The sequence below is a fragment of the Neocloeon triangulifer genome, unplaced genomic scaffold (genome assembly GCF_031216515.1).
Source record: "Neocloeon triangulifer isolate White Clay Creek 2 clone unplaced genomic scaffold, ASM3121651v1 ptg000011l, whole genome shotgun sequence".
NCBI lineage: Eukaryota > Metazoa > Arthropoda > Insecta > Ephemeroptera > Baetidae > Neocloeon > Neocloeon triangulifer.
Window position 1 is genome coordinate 358,274 of NW_026775553.1, and position 15,947 is coordinate 374,220.

Genomic DNA, 15,947 nt, shown 5'->3' on the forward strand with positions numbered 1-15,947 from the left:
TAATTTTGCCCGGTTTGAGAAGTTACGTCGGCCGCACGTCCCGAAATTGTTTAGTTTTGCGTGGAAATTGTCGGAATAATTAGCGGTTGAATTGTTTTCGCCGCTAATTTGCATATTTTTGTCAGATTAGTGGAAGTTGCGAGTTTTGTGTAAGCCGGTGAACCGAGCGCGCCCTGTCGGCGGCGGCGGTAACCGAGGCCCGATTCCTCCCATCGAGTTAGTTTGTTTCCCTTCCTCCTTTTGCCGGTAGAGGCGCTGTTGGCCGTTTCAAGTGTAAAGTACCGTGAAGTTAGCAAGTAGAATAAATAGAGGTTCAGTTTAAATTGTAATTCTTTGTGGTTTTCGTTCGTGAGTTGGAGTTTCCTGCGGGATTTAGTTTAAGATTAGGTAGAGTAAAGAGAGAGAAATAGTTTAAGAGAAGAAAAGTAAGAAGTTGAGCGAAGAAGAAGGACATTGTTGAAAAGAGTGACTGGGAGAATACGACTGAACGAAGGAGATGACCGGAGTTCAGTCAAGTTATTCTCTTAGTTAGTTCTGGGTCGTTGGTGGAACAGGCCGTTGCCACGATTCAAGGGCGAGGACAAAAGGGCGGCTGTGTTCGTGGGGGGGCTCCTGCGGAGCCCCCCCACGATCCCCGCCCTTTTCTCCTGCCCGGAGCCGGCCTTCACCACGTTCTCGGGCGAGCGCGCCTCCAGCCCGAAGCTCGCAAACCCACAACGGAGTTGCCCACGAAGGGAGTGGTGGGCGCACCCTCACTGTTTGCTTTCAAAACACCCTTTGCAGACAACTCCCTTTGTGGGCAACTCCGTTGTGGGTTTGCGAGCTTCGGGCTGGAGGCGCGCTCGCCCGAGAACGTGGTGAAGGCCGGCTCCGGGCGGGACAAAAGGGCGGGGATCGTGGGGGGGCTCCTGCGGAGCCCTCCCACGAACACAGCCGCCCTTTTGTCCTCGCCCTTGCACGGCCTTCCCCACGTCCTCGACCTCGCTGCGCCTCCACCCCTCGCTCGCGGCTTCTGCAAATTGTGGGGTGGTCTGGTTCGTGGTGTGCGTACAATTTCGCTGCTTTCGTTTTTTTTAGCATTATTAATTGTATGTGTCGCGCCTGTTGTAGTGGTCGATTACAAGAGGTGCGACCTACCACAGGCGTTGCGTGCATATGTCGCGCCTGTTGTAGTGGTCGATTACAAGAGGCGCGACCTACCATGAGAATACTTGCATATATGTCGCGCCTGTTGTAGTGAACCATTACAAGAGGCGCGACATATAAAAACAACCCCCTTCCCCGTACATTGGTGGTAGGTCACGTCTTTTGCAATCAGTTAAGATTGTCTTCCCCTTCTGAACCCATCCCAAGGGCCCTTATTCTTTCCTGCAGTCCCGTCGCGGTGATTGTGAGCTATAAATACCGGTTTTCTTTATCAACCACTGCAGCAGGCGCGACATAAAACCACTACAGTAGGCGCGACATAAAACCACTACAGCAGGCGCGACATAAAACGGGATACCAACCTAATTCTGAGAGAGTGGTGTATAGGTCGCGCCTCTTGTAAGATTACCGATATTATTTCATTTCGATTTTATTGCACATTTTAACTTTTCAGTGTGCAATTTCTTACAACAGTGCAATGGGGTCTCGATCCGAATAGTGGTCAGATGCGTCCGCTTCTAGTACCGGAAGGGGAGTGGCAATTTATTTTACGACAAACGAGAGACATAATTTTAGAAGCAATTTCTTTAAAAAATAGCAAATTATAGAGGAAAAATTCACCTACCTGAGGCGAGTCGATGAGTGCAGTGACACTTCCGAGTGGTCGGCGCGGCGAGAAAATCCATTATTCGCCTTAATTCGCTGAGATACGGGTTGATTGCTGATATTTTTGCCCGATTCGCCATTTTTCCTCCAGCGAGGAAGTTTCTGGAGTTGCCAGCGTTTGGGCAGCCGGCGAGGGAAAAGGAAATGAGGGAGGGTTGGGAGGGAGCGCTACCTGCCCATGCAGCAGCATTGGAATGCGCTCCCACCAACACTCTCTCTTTCTCTTATCACTCGCCGCTGCCCTTGTGCCCAACGAGTCCTTGGAAGAAAGAAAATGGCGAGAAAGGCGAAAATTTTCATGAATCACTACCGTATCTCAACGAATTGAGGCAAATGGGGAATTTTCTCGTTCAGCCGACCACTCGGAAAAGGCGCCGCACTCATAAACTGGTCCCAGGTAGGTGATTTTTGCTATTATTCTTACAAATTAATGCTTTTTCGTGTATTTTATTTGATCGTGCCACTTTCACACGCTGGTGAAAATTTGAAATTTGCGCCACGGAAAATCAACAGCCAATCAAAAGCGGTACTTATTGAGCCATAATGCGTGCGCTCCTGTTTCGGATATTTCTCAATATCAAGACCCCATTGCAACAGTGGTATATTTAGGTGAAAATTAATTCTACCAAATTATCTGCAATAACATGGTGAACACTTGAGCTCAAATATTGAATTGTGAAAATTTGAGCCGATGATCAGCTTTTTTTATTCTCATCTGTTCTCATCCTGATGAATTTCATACGAGGACGCGCTAAAACTGCCGATCGAAATACAACATGAGTCGATTATTTTCTCAATGATAACCACCTGTCCATAGATAATCCACATGAGGTTAAAAAAAATCCCAAATTTTTTTTCAAATTTTTCGATTTTTTCTTCCAAAAAACTCAAAATTTGAGTTTTTTATTTTTCTATGTGAGAAAAGAACTTATTTTGCAATGACCGACAACTTTTCAATGCTGACCAAACGTGTACAAACACGTTTAAGGTCAGTTTCAGACAAATTTGGACTTTGGCTGAAATTTTCGAAATGAATTTTTTCGCAGGTATAGGAAAAAATGTAGCCCATCTAATTTTGAGTCAATGTGGTGATTTTTAAGTTTTTTTTCTTGATTTAAAAGGTGAACAAATAAAAACATAGGGTTTGTGCGTTTCAAGCGCTGAAAATACGCTCGTGGTCGGAGTTGGTTTACTTTAATTTTAAAATAATTTAAACAAGAAATAATATACATTTGAAAATTACCATATCGATTCAAAATTAGATGGGCTACAATTTTCCTATACCACCAAAAAAATCGGAGGGGGCGTTCATTATGAAAATTTCAGTTAAAGTCAAAATTTTACTAAAAATGGCCTTGAACGTGTATGTACACGTTTTGTCACTATTGAAAAATTGTTGGAAAACTAAAAATACGTCTTGAAAAGTTATATTTCCAAGTTAATTTGTAGCGTGAGAATTAATCAGACGATCGTAGCAAATTCTGAGATTTCACTCCTCACTAGGAAACCCTAAATCTAACGCTTTTATTTATTCACCTTCTAATAAAAGAAAAACCAAATATAATATATTTCTGGAAATCACCATATCGATTCAAAATGAGATGAGATACATTTTTTCCTATACCTGCAAAAAAATCGAAGGGGGCGTTCATTTCGAAAATTTCATTCAAAGTCAAAATTTGTCTCAAAGTGACCTTAAACGTGTTTATACACGTTTGGTCACCATTGAAAAGTTGTCGAGCGTTGCAAAATTTGTCTAGCTTAGAAGTTTTTATCTCCCACAGAAAAATAAAAAACTTGATTTTTGAGTTTTTTTAGGAAAAGTTCTTAAAATTCGAAAAAAAATTTTGAATTTTTTTTAACCACATGGGGGTGACCTATGGACAGGTGGGTATCATTGAAAAAATTATCGACCCATGTTTGTATTTCGATCGGCAGTTTTAGCGCGTCCTCGTATGAAATTAATCTTATATGTCAATTTTAGTTGAGTTATTTTCAAGTTAATTTTTAGCGCGAGAAATAATCGGACGATCGAATCAAATTCCAAAATTTCACTCCTCACTAGGAAACCCAAAATATAACGTTTTTATTTATTTGCATTTTAATTAAGGAAAAAAAATTAAATATTTTTGGAAATCATCACATCGATTCAAAATTAGATAAGCTACATTTTTCCCCATACCTGCAAAAAAATCCAAGGGCGTTCATTTCCAAAATTTCAGTCAAAGTCAAAATTTGTCTGAAAGTGACCTTAAACGGGTTTGTACACGTTTGGTCAGCATTGAAAAGTTGTCGGGCGTTGCAAAATTTGTCTGGAAAAGTTGTTTAGATGTTTTTATCTCACTCAAATTTTGTGTTCTTTGAAAAAAAAGTTCTAAAAAATTTTAAAAAGGGTGGTTTCACGATAGATTTAACTCCAATTGGCAAAAATTTTTCATGAAAGGACCCCATCCCGATTTTCACATATGTTGTTGGGGTAGATAAGACGCTGTGCTCCCTAAAATTTCACTTAAAAATTTTGGGTGCTTTTCCGGGAAATCAAATTTCCAAAAAAAAAAAAAATGTTGAATATCTTTGTTTCTTTTTAGAAATTAAGTATGCTCTTTTCGGTTCTAGATGTAACTTTTTATGCCCGACAACTTTTCTGTTGACAACTTTTGTGTAGGTCAAAGGTCGAGGTCACTAAATTGCAAATTTCACTTTCTAACGCAATTTTCTCAAAGATGCACCCCTCAGATATTTTTTTGGGGTATAGGACAAATGTAGCCCCAGGTGTGTAGAACAAAAACCTTGATTTTCAAAATGGGGTTATTTTTTGTTTTTGAGATATTTATAAATGAATTTTAAAAAGTACTGTTTTTCGATGCAGAAAAGCTATTTTTGACTGCTTTTTAAAATTCATTTAACAATATCTCAAAAACAAAAAATAACCCCATTTTGAAAATCAAGGATTTTGTTCTACACACTTGGGGCCACATTTTTTCCTATACCCCGGAAAACATTTGACGGGTGCATCTTTGGGAAAATTGCGTCAAAAAGTGAAATTTGCAATTTAGTGACCTTGACCTTTGACCTACACAAACGTTGTCAAAAGAAAAGTTTTCGGGCATAAAAAGTTACGTCTAGAACTGAGAAGAGCATACTTAATTTCTAAATAGAAGCAAAGATATTCAACATTTTCTGTTTCTTATCGCATTTTTTCGGAAATCTGATTTCCCGGAAAAGTACTCAAAATTTTCAAGTGAAATTTTACGGAGAGTATTTTCTCACCTAGCCCAACAACATATGTGAAAATCAAGATCGGTCATATTTTGGCCAATTTGAGTAAAATCTATCGTGAAACCACCCAAAAAAATTTTGGGATTTTTTTTAACTCCTGTTATACATACTTGAAAAAAAATCTCATCGGCCATTTTCCAACGGGGAAAGTGGTCACTGGCCATTTTCCCCACGGGTAATTATCAGATCGGCCATTTGCCATTTGGCCGCGTAGCAAAAGAATCTGAAAGTGGCTTGGCAACACTGCAGTTTTTTCAACAAAAAATAAATTTTTCTCCGTCGACTCAGCTGCAGTTGCAATGCAAACAAACAAAGCAAAGCATCTGTTGGAAAATTAATATCCGAATAATATAACCATGCTTGAATCTTGCATTATCTTTTTTATTTTATTTTATTAAAAATTAAAATTCATGAATTTAAATCTGATATATGTGTTGTTGACCAAACGCCATGAGTTGTCCGAATGCATTCGGTCTAGACCGGATGCAAGCTCGCGTGAAAAACCCATCTCCCAGCGCGTTTGGACCAAAGTCTTGGTCCAGAAGCACTGTTTGACAAGTGCTACCAACTGCTGCGCCGCGCTATGTGAAAAATACAAATCTAAAGAGCAGATAAATTTCGTGAAAATTTAAGGCTTTTATTATAACACAGCTATCAATTAAATTGATTTTGCTTTGAATTATCTCACTTGTCATCCCATGACAAAATTTTGTGGCATAGTGATTTACAAAGAAACTTTTGTTTTTCTACATTTTTGCAGCCATTATTTTTTCAACTCTTTTAAGATTTTCTTTGTTACTCAAGCCGCCAAGAAAATTGATTTTGCTATGAATTTTTGGATCCAAAACAAAATCAATAAGTAAGTAAACCTCTTAGAAAACTTTAAAAATGAAAAAGTTTACTTGCTGCTTACTCAATAAATTGTTTAATTATTTACCCAAGCGGCCACAAATGATCAAGGTGAAATTTTTTCACTTGGTAAAAAAAAACATTATTTAATTTTCTAAGTCTCTTTTGATGAGATGCTACACTGAATCATTTTGTTATGTCGTGTCTCCACGACAGGGGCTAAATAGTATTAATCATTGAACACTTAAAACTAATGAAGAGCGGAGCTGGAGCCGAGTGGCGCCTTAATTTGCAGACTGGAGTTTGAGATTTAATTGGCTTCTCTCGATGTCCCTCTGGCCCCATGTGCATTTCATCCCCCATGTGACTTCAAACTTATCCCTTAATATCTCTTTAATCCTTTAAATAAATAGCCCAAGCACTCCTTCAATGGCTTGGACTAAAGTTACTTTAATTTATTATGACTTTAGTTTTGACTAGGTTTGAGTTTATAATTAAAAGCAATTAATTAAATTTAAGAATTAAAGTTAAAGTTATTATTAAATATAAGAGGAACAAAATACATAATATGGCCAAATTAGGATTCGGAAAAGCTAGTCTGAACTTACTAAGACTGAGGAAACAGAGGAAAACCAATAATTACCGATTGATTGGGAATTAAGTAAAACGTGGTCGCCATTGGCAAAACGGGTTGGAATAGGACAGGGTGTTGTCTGCGTTTCGGGCGTCGCTCGTCTGAGGCTTTCAGGCACGGAGAGCCGGCTTCGAGGCTCGACCGTGGGTCTGATTGGGCCCTGAAGTTGCGCGCGACGATCGGTCTTCTCAGGTTGGCTGAAGGGTCCGCGCCATCAGGGAAAGGTCGGCGGGAGATTTGGAAAAGCGCGCGCGAGGCTTGCTCGGAATGAAGTTAAGTTTCCTCAATATAAAAGCTATGGCCATGTCTAACCTTATTCGCAGAGACATTTAATATACAACAGTTATTATTCGGTTCGACATTATTCGCGAGTATGTGTGCCACCACATGTTATATAAGGCAGTGACCCAATGATTTTGGAATTCAAAATATATTGAGCACCTACAAATGTGAACGGCATGTTAGTATTTATCACATAGCGTGGCGCAGTAGTTGGTAGCACTTGTAAAACCGTGCTTCTGGACCAAGACTTTGGTCCAAACGCGCTGAGAGATGGGTTTTTCACGCGAGCTTGCGTCCGGTCTAGACCGAATGCATTCGGACCAAGACTCTTTGGTCCGAATGCATTCGGTCTAAAAGCGCTTGGTCCGAATGCATTCGGACCACTCATGGCGTTCGGTCAACAACATATGTATGTATGGTTAAATTAAGTTTAGAGACCTCTTTTTTTAAAATAGCGCAATTAATTCCACAATTTTCAAGAAACGTTTAGTGAAAATTTAAAATTATAATTATTAATTACTTAATTTCTTACTTGACATTGAATATATCAAACTAATTTATCCACAATTGAAAGCTTCAAAATTTCTGTGTCCAAAATTAAATTTATATTACACACTTTCACACGCGCACTTTAACAATTTGATGTGCGCGTCATCACGTTTCTTCTACATTAATTTTACGCTGCAAAAAGTTTCTATAAAGGTAAAAAAAAATTAGCTTAAATCCTGCTGGAATATTTCTCTTGGAATGTGGCTAGAAGAATATAATAAAGTTACTTAAGTAGCTAAAAAAAAAATAAAGCGCTAAGTTAATAATGAGGGCGATCCAAAAGCCTAACCTGGCCCAGGCTAACTTGACTTAGCCCACCTGCAAAATTGAATGGCGGATTAAATTAGGCCGGGCCAGGTTAATTTAGCCTGGGCCAAGTTAGCCTTTTGGATCGCCCTCAATATGTTTTTGGAATAGGATAGGAGAATAAAATGAGAATAAGATATTGACATCAGGGGCACTAGAGTAGGCAAGCTGCATCACATAAAAAAATATTAGAATAAGGTGGCTTTAATGACTCTTGGCTACCGACTGATAGAAAAATAATGTGATTAGTACTACAATGTCACTTTCAGCAGAGATTTTTGCTATAATATGAGTATAGCGCATCGATAATTTTGGTATTTAAATGGTAGTTCGATTTCTGGGAGATAAATACATAAAATATAAAAGGGTGATATTCATATGCCTATACAGTAAGAAGCCGTGAATATCCCGCAAATAAAATTATTTTTGGAAATGAATGAATCGGGCTTTTTCCTCGTTGCAGAAATTGTTTTTTATTCAAAAACAAATTGGCTCTACCTGTTTCGGTCACGGTCTGCGACCCTATATTTCATGAGCAAACGCGCTGCCCGCTGACTAATACAAGAAGAAAAACTATTTCTGCAACGAGCAAAAAGCCCGATTCATTCATATCCATGATCATCTCCTCGAGTGGCAACTTTTTCAAACAAAATTATTTTTGTTATTTTTTTGTTCAATCATATGGCGAAGGCATTGAAATGGTTTTTATATTCCTATGTGTGGTCCATAGGAATCAGGATGCTGAACCAACTCCAGCAACTGTAGCTGAAACCAGCTCAAGTAGCTCACCCCATGGAAATGGATATTTGTTTGAAAAATCCAATAGTTGGAAGAACAAAGATGGCAAACTACCACGAAAACGTGCGTTAATTTGCTGCCATAACCAAGAATTTCTGAAACTTCGAGAAAAGTTTTACAATTATGGCTTCGACGATGTTCGTACACACGATATCCACTCAGAAAATGAATATTTGAAGCTCTTAGAGCCTTTAGGTATTAATTCTATTCTAAATTAATAAAACTTTTATTCAGAATAGTAAAGTCTTGACAAAACTTTTTTCCAGATCTTACTGATGGCTACGGATGTCTCGCAGTTTTTATTTATGCTCAAATTTCTGATGATGGAATTTACATTGATGGAAAACCAGAGAAAACGCCAATTCACGAGTGGATTCAGAAATTTCTCAGCATACATTCTGAAATTTGGAAAGGGCGTCCAATACTATTATTCTTCATTAACAATACGTTCGTAACAACACAGGGGATAAACGTAGTAAATCCAATCGTATTAAAATTTGATATTTTGTTACATATCAGCATGCATTTTAGACTCCAAAATCATCAGACTCTTCTAAAGTGACACAGCATACTAAGCAAAGCAATTGGCTAGCGTTAGTCATCAAAGGTATTTCTTCGTAGATTTAAAGCAAAATATTTACACATTGCATTATTTCAGATGCTAATAAAGGAGATATTCTTTTACAAATGTTCGCCAGAGTGGATGGCAGAAGCTTGCAGGAATACCTTGGAGATCTACTCATTGTTGACACTCCGGAGGAAACCCTCCAGATCACGTTGATTTCAACTTTGCAGGAACACTTTCACTTTCCTCCCAGGAGGCGTTATGTCCATCCAAAGTTCTCGGTGCAATGTGGGCAAGATCTGAAAGAAAAGAAAGATTTACAATCATTAACACAACATATAAGTGAATATGAATATCGATTCATTGTGATATCTGCGCTTGCTGGATCAGGAAAAACAGAATTATTGAACCAGTTAAAAATTGAATTCCGATCCAACGAAGTGCTTGAAATCCCGTTTACGTCGGTGATAAAAAGTGATAGTAAGTCACCACCGTTTAAAAGTTTTACGGACATTTTTGAACAAAAGATGAACAAAAAAAAAGGTGATACTGGCGATTCAATTTTTGGAGAATCATTATTACTGTTTGATGGGTTTCATGAATTGACCAAAATTAAAAGGGGGAAAATACAACAATTTTTCAAAACAGCAATGAGTGAAACAAAAATACCCAAAATATTTATTTCAATCCGGCCACAGGATGAAAAATATTTCAAAGATCTTAACAATGCTGTCTATATTAAGATACTGCCATTCGATGAAATACGGCAAAAATACCTTTTGGATTTACATATAGAGGGGAAAATAGACTGTCAAGATGAGCACAAAACAATTGTTCGAAATGTTTTTCGAAAGCTGGTTGATCAAAAATTTAGTGATGTTTTAAGCAATCCTCGAAATTTGACATTACTAATTGATGTAATATATGATAACAAAGACGCATTTCATTCTGATCATTTAAATATTCATAGCATATCAAAATTGCTGTTGGATAAAAATTTAAATGGATTAGAGAAAAAAATTGATGAACTTGAAATACGTCTATTAAATAATCATTACCTCAAGAAGAACGCTGCTGATGATGATGAGAGCCTTGATTATCTTGCAGAAATATATTTCCACACCAAAATGTTCCGCTTATATCTTGCTGTTGAAGCAATATATGGCACCCTAATTAGTGAAGAAAAAACTGATAAACTTGTTACAGATTTCAAAAAAGCACTTCTTGAGAGTGAAGATGTGAATGTTTACATCGAATTATTTAATTATCTCAAACAAGATTGCAATACACTAATTGCAGAAGGTGACTTAATCAAAAGAATTAAAGATGTTACGCTTAAACTAAATAATGCACTTCCAGAAACTGAAGACAAGTACAAATATTTAAAAATAGAACTAAAGTCGTTTTAGAAACATGCACTAAGAGAAATTCCTACTTTTTTCATGAGTTAGATTAGCCTCACTCAGTTCAAGATTTATGTTCTTTTTACTATGCAGCAGTAAGTTGGAATTTGTTAGACTATTACTCGTTGAATTTCACCTAGCATTTAGATTTTTTTATTTTAAATTTAGATTATTTTTGTCAATAACTAATTCTAAGTCACATAGAATAAATTTTTGAATACAATGTGGTGAAAATTTGACTTACATATCAGTAATTTGGAACGCCTAATGAAGCACTTCTGATCATCCGAATTTCAAGCTGAAGAGATCAAGTGTAAACAATTGGCACGGCAAGCTTACCCTTACCTGATGAACTCAATACAAATTCATGGTAATTTGAATTTAAAATCGGCTTTTCCTCCATTGTTTTTGAGAGTTGTTTATTGTTTCAGAAAAACAATATCCTGCTCTACATGTTTCGGCTGCGGGCTGCATATTGTTTTTCTGAAACAATAAAAAAAACTCAAAAAAGCCCATTGAGGAAAAGCAGATTTTAAATTCAAATTACCATGAATTTGTATTGAGTTCATCAGGTAAGGGTAAGCTTGCCGTGCCAATTGGATACTTGATCTCTTCGGCTTTTAATGATTTGACGATGTTTAGTGGCAAGTAGGCTTTGTTTAATTAATTTAAACTCGCTCTTTTCTGTTGCTTTTACCTGCTTGAAAGAGCTACTTTTTACTTGGCAATACGCAGTAAAAAAAATTACTGTGTAACAACGCAAACAGTTCGGCAGGGTATCTCCGCGTTTCATTTTACATACCTGTGCTGGGTGAAATTCATCCTTTTGGTCAAACAAGAATCATTCAAGCTGGCCGCTCAGCTAGCGCACACGTTTAACAGTGGAAATGAGTAGATTCTACTGAGTGAAAGAGATGGATTCTCTAACTGAGCTGTGAATTTAGCCACTCGGTAATAAAAACATTGTGCGTGGTTTGAAATTTAAAAAAATCGGTAGAATTAATTGAATTACAATTAATGGTACTCTAACTGAGCCAATTCTGTATTTATTTTTCTGAATGATGGGTGTAAATTTGACGTGACCCTCCCTTGGGCCGGCCATTGACCTCGCCTGACCTGGCCGACTGCTCGGCCGAGAGAGTCTGACCGCCGCAGATTTGCATCGCGAGCGCTGCGTAATTTTATTAAAGGCCATTTCAAATTTAAATCAAAATAATTTAGAGAGTCCATTCCCGCCGAACATTTGTAAAAGCCGCGTTTAACTGAAAAACTCAATCTCAAAAAGTTCTCGAGCGCGCCTACTTCCGCGGCGCCACTGACTTCCGCGTCCCTACCTAGCGTGCCCAACGGACAAGTCAGACAGCCTGGGGGACTCAAGCCGTTCAGACCTTTATCACTTTTGCTTTAAAAACGCCATATTGTTCAACCACACTAGCAACACAACTCCGGTAAATTCTCAATCTGCCCCAAATAACCCCCTTTTAAAAGACTCTCTCATTTTAACTAAGTAATTTTAATTGACCTGGCCTAATTATTAGAAGATATTTAAATATAATTAGTAATTATAAACGTGTAATTTGTTAGATTTAAGAAAATATAACCTTATCACTTATTATTAAATTTAAACCCTTTGTGTAGTAATTGAAGTTAAACAACCCAGATTAATTAAGAAATAGAGTAAATTAAAATAAGAGAATTAACTTGACTTAATTAAGAGAGATTTAAAATAAAATAAGTGACTTTGGCCCACACGTGTCCCCACGTGTTGAGATTAAGATCTTAAATTAAAGCCTAGTATAATCTCAGATTAAAGCTAAACTTAAAGGTAAATTAAGAGAAATTAACAGGGATTAATGATCAGCTGAAGGAAATAGGCATTAAAGCAAAACTCAGACTAGTCAAACTTAAAAGTTAACTTGAGAGATAAGCAAATGAAGATAAAAGGCCAATTATTCCCCGAAACCCAATAGTAAGCCGAAACTTAATTAAATTTAACCCCAAATGAGTTCTATCCCGGGCCAGTCACCAGCTCTGGTTAAATTTTGATGCGCTCGGATGGAACTTGCTGATTAATTCAAGAGTGTCGTGTGGTTACACGACAAAATTCTTACAGGTCTCTCAAGAGACAGACTTCCAAGCAGCGATAGTCAAGTATGCGCGCGGAAATGTAGCTTTTATGCAAACTTGAGTACCAATTTGTTTGAAGAAATTGACACTGGAGGAGATTATCATGGGAATGAATAGATTGGGCTTCTTCCTCGTTGCGAAAATTGTTGTATTAAAAAACAAATGGCCAACTTATTCACTGATTATAAATCGTTATAATTCTAGCGAAAAAACATTGCATTGCAGAAATTATTTCCCGTGGATTATCTAAAGATTAAGAAACATAAAATAGCGATGTATGAATATGTAGGGAGACTTTTGCAACTTTCAATTACCCGTGCGAAGCAACTGTTTGTGATCAGAAATTTGCTGTGATGTCTTCGTGCATCGTGCATAGAAGTTTATATTCGTCAATATGGGAGTGCATATGATTTTGAACAACTTGAAATACACAAAATCGATCTCTGTATTTTTAAAGAAGTTATGAGAGTTTCCAAATATACCAAAGTTGCATACATGCGTTGATGAAAATTTGCTCGTTTCATATCAAAAGGATAAATACGATCTCCCGGAAAGTGGAAACTATTCGTTGAGAGCTATAAATATAATCTGTACATAAAAGTGTGTTTAATGTCAACTTAAATGATACGCCAGCGATGCAAAATGATGTGTGTGGAAACATCCCTGTGCAAAAATCTTGTGCGCCAGCAAATTTTAGCCAATCTTTTTTTGCGACAGTGTTAATTTAGCTTACGGCCAATTTTTGCGCGGACCTCTCTGCAGGCCTGGCGTTTTAGTAATTTGTTTGCCCAGTGGTGCTGTCGTTTCTTCACATATTGTAAATTTTTCTCTTCAGACTTGATTTAGGAAGAATTTAACAACAATGACAACAACCACTTATTGTTAAATTTGCTAATTTTGTAAATAAAAATATAGTGAAAATAAACACGTCATGGCAATTTTCATTCACCTTAAAAAGGTCTTTGATGTTCTTTTTTTGTATAACAAAAAAAGCAAAATTAAAGCATAATTTTTTATGGTGATAGCCCTTTCCTCCAACCGCAAATAAGTTTTCTTTCTAAGCATATGCATTATTTTTGTCTGTGATCATCATGAGTTGCCGTTGATGACAATGTCATTTTATTTTTCCCACGAAAATATGCTTTCAGTCTTGGTTTAATATTATAACCGAATTCTGTCATGATAATGGGTTTTATGATAAATGAGAAATTCCAGGAGAGAAACTCCTCCTAACTTTAATTTAAAGCCAATAAGGAGATGAACTTAAAGCTAGAAATATGTCACGTGACATATAATTTATATGAAACAAAATAAGCCAGTATAGGGCGCATGGTTTTTCGGGGGTGCGGCGAATGGGACGGTCTTCTCTCTTCTTACTTGCTGAGCGGAAAGCGCGCGCATGAGTATAATGGAATGAAATATAAAACTGCCTTTCAATATATAATTTTAAATTTAACAAAAAATTATACAAAAATCCTTAACACTAATAAAATATCAATATCTGACCTTCCCCTACCGCAACCTAATCCACATCCTTTCTTAACATTTTCCCTTTTTTTTTTTTTTACAGCTTTGTTTGTCATCATAGCGTGGACCCAAAATAAGGATATGCCAGCAAAAAATGATAATTTTTTAATAAAGTTGAACCCAAAAATAAAAAAAAAATAAAGAAATTAATTGGGTGGTGCCTTCTGTACCACCAATAAAGGGCACAGGTCGACAAGACTTTGTCTTGACCTGACCTAAAAAAATCTCAATTTAGCATGACAAATTATATAAGATAAAATGAAATATAAATCTAAAGATATAAAATAATTCTTATAATTAAATCGATCGATAAAAAATCTTATTATTAGAAATCTCAAAAATAGTCCCTTCAAGATTCACAAAAGTGCCCAAAATCTTGCTAGAAAACCAATGCCAAATATAAAATATCTGGAAAATTGGAGAAATTTCTTCTAAAATTATTCAGTTTGCGCTTTATTTTCGTAAGATTGCTAAATTTTAATGCTTCGTATTTTTATTTTAATGTGACTAGGTTGCCTTGTGTGGGAACATGTAGACTTTTTGAAAAGTTCATAATCCGTATAAAACCTTAGACTTTCTTACATATTAATGACTTATCGTTTTCACCCAATTTCCTTGTTAGCCTCACCGTAGCTACACAAAAACTTAGCATTTGTCAAGCATAAAGAAAACTCGATGGCTGCGGTTTCCACTTAATGCTGACCTGGTGAGTTTTGTGTAATCGCCACATTTTTTGTTTTACTTTCTCTTCAAATCAGTCTATTATTTTATCATGTAAAATTTAGGCTAACGATAGAAATTAAAAATATACTCTTAATTATAGAGCAGATTTTGAAACGAGTTTTCGTTTCAATGCAAGTGCGTGATCCATGATTTAAATTCCAAAATTTTTAGCGAATTTTAGTAATTTGATATGAGTGCCACGAAATTCTAGAACTCTGGCAACCGAGCGAGTCAAGCGAAAAGTGAAATCAACAAAAGTTTGTCTTTAAACAATGGAACGAGGAGCAGGCTTTCTCTACTTCAATAAAATCAGAGCTAAATTTTGGCACAATCTACCCAAATTCTACAGAAAGCCAAAGCTAAGAAATTTCATTTTAATAATAAATTTATTTTTTTCTCGTGGTATTATCCATAGATATTAATGAAGTTGATATCGTTATATTTAAAGAAAACGAATTTTCGAGAATTATTTTTTCTCTTGATGGGAAAAACGAATATCGCCTTGAATATGCATGTTTAGCGGCCTTAGACATTCCCATTCTACCAGAACCAGGCAACTCCAATTTATTCCTTGGATAATTTTAATTTTGTCTCCCATTCAAATATGTTTGTCTAAACCACATAACCTTTTCTTTAAAGAAAGATATTTTTCCTTGGCCGCAGGCAATTGATAACTACAAACGAGCACAAAGGCAAGTTTATATTTATTTCACAAACAATAACAATTAAATTAATTTTTAAAAAAGAAATAAAAATGAACATTTTTCTCCTCCTGATAGTGTTTATTTGACGCGAAAGAATGTTTAAAAAATGAAGCAGACATACTGGATTAAAATTATAAAATAAATACAAATATTAATAATATTAAAATATTGAAATGTATGATTGTAACTAGATTTCTATAAATTTGAATTAATACTAATGTAAAAATCAGCACGAAATTGTGTTGTTATTATCACAGGGTTCCCACATTTTTCCGTGTAACACTCAGGGTTACTTTTTGATTCAGATCCTATTTGTGGGTTCTGCTTATCAAGAAGTTTAAATTAAATGCTCAGAAACCAAAATCTCAAATTCAGAAAAAATGCAAAAA

At 36.4% G+C, this 15,947-nt stretch overlaps 1 protein-coding gene across 2 annotated transcripts in view; it reads left to right on the forward strand.

Annotated features, from left to right (window-relative positions):
- LOC132196202 (uncharacterized) overlaps positions 1-15,947 on the forward strand; it is a 64,774-nt gene that overhangs the window by 23,884 nt on the left and 24,943 nt on the right. Inside the window, exons 9-12 of one of the 2 annotated variants that reach the window (XR_009441744.1) lie at positions 8,442-8,704; positions 8,776-8,984; positions 9,041-9,116; positions 9,168-14,837. The gene's annotated coding sequence lies outside the window, so the exon portion shown is untranslated. The remainder of the gene's footprint in view (positions 1-8,441; positions 8,705-8,775; positions 8,985-9,040; positions 9,117-9,167; positions 14,838-15,947) is intronic. The other variant, XR_009441745.1, reaches the window with a different exon arrangement.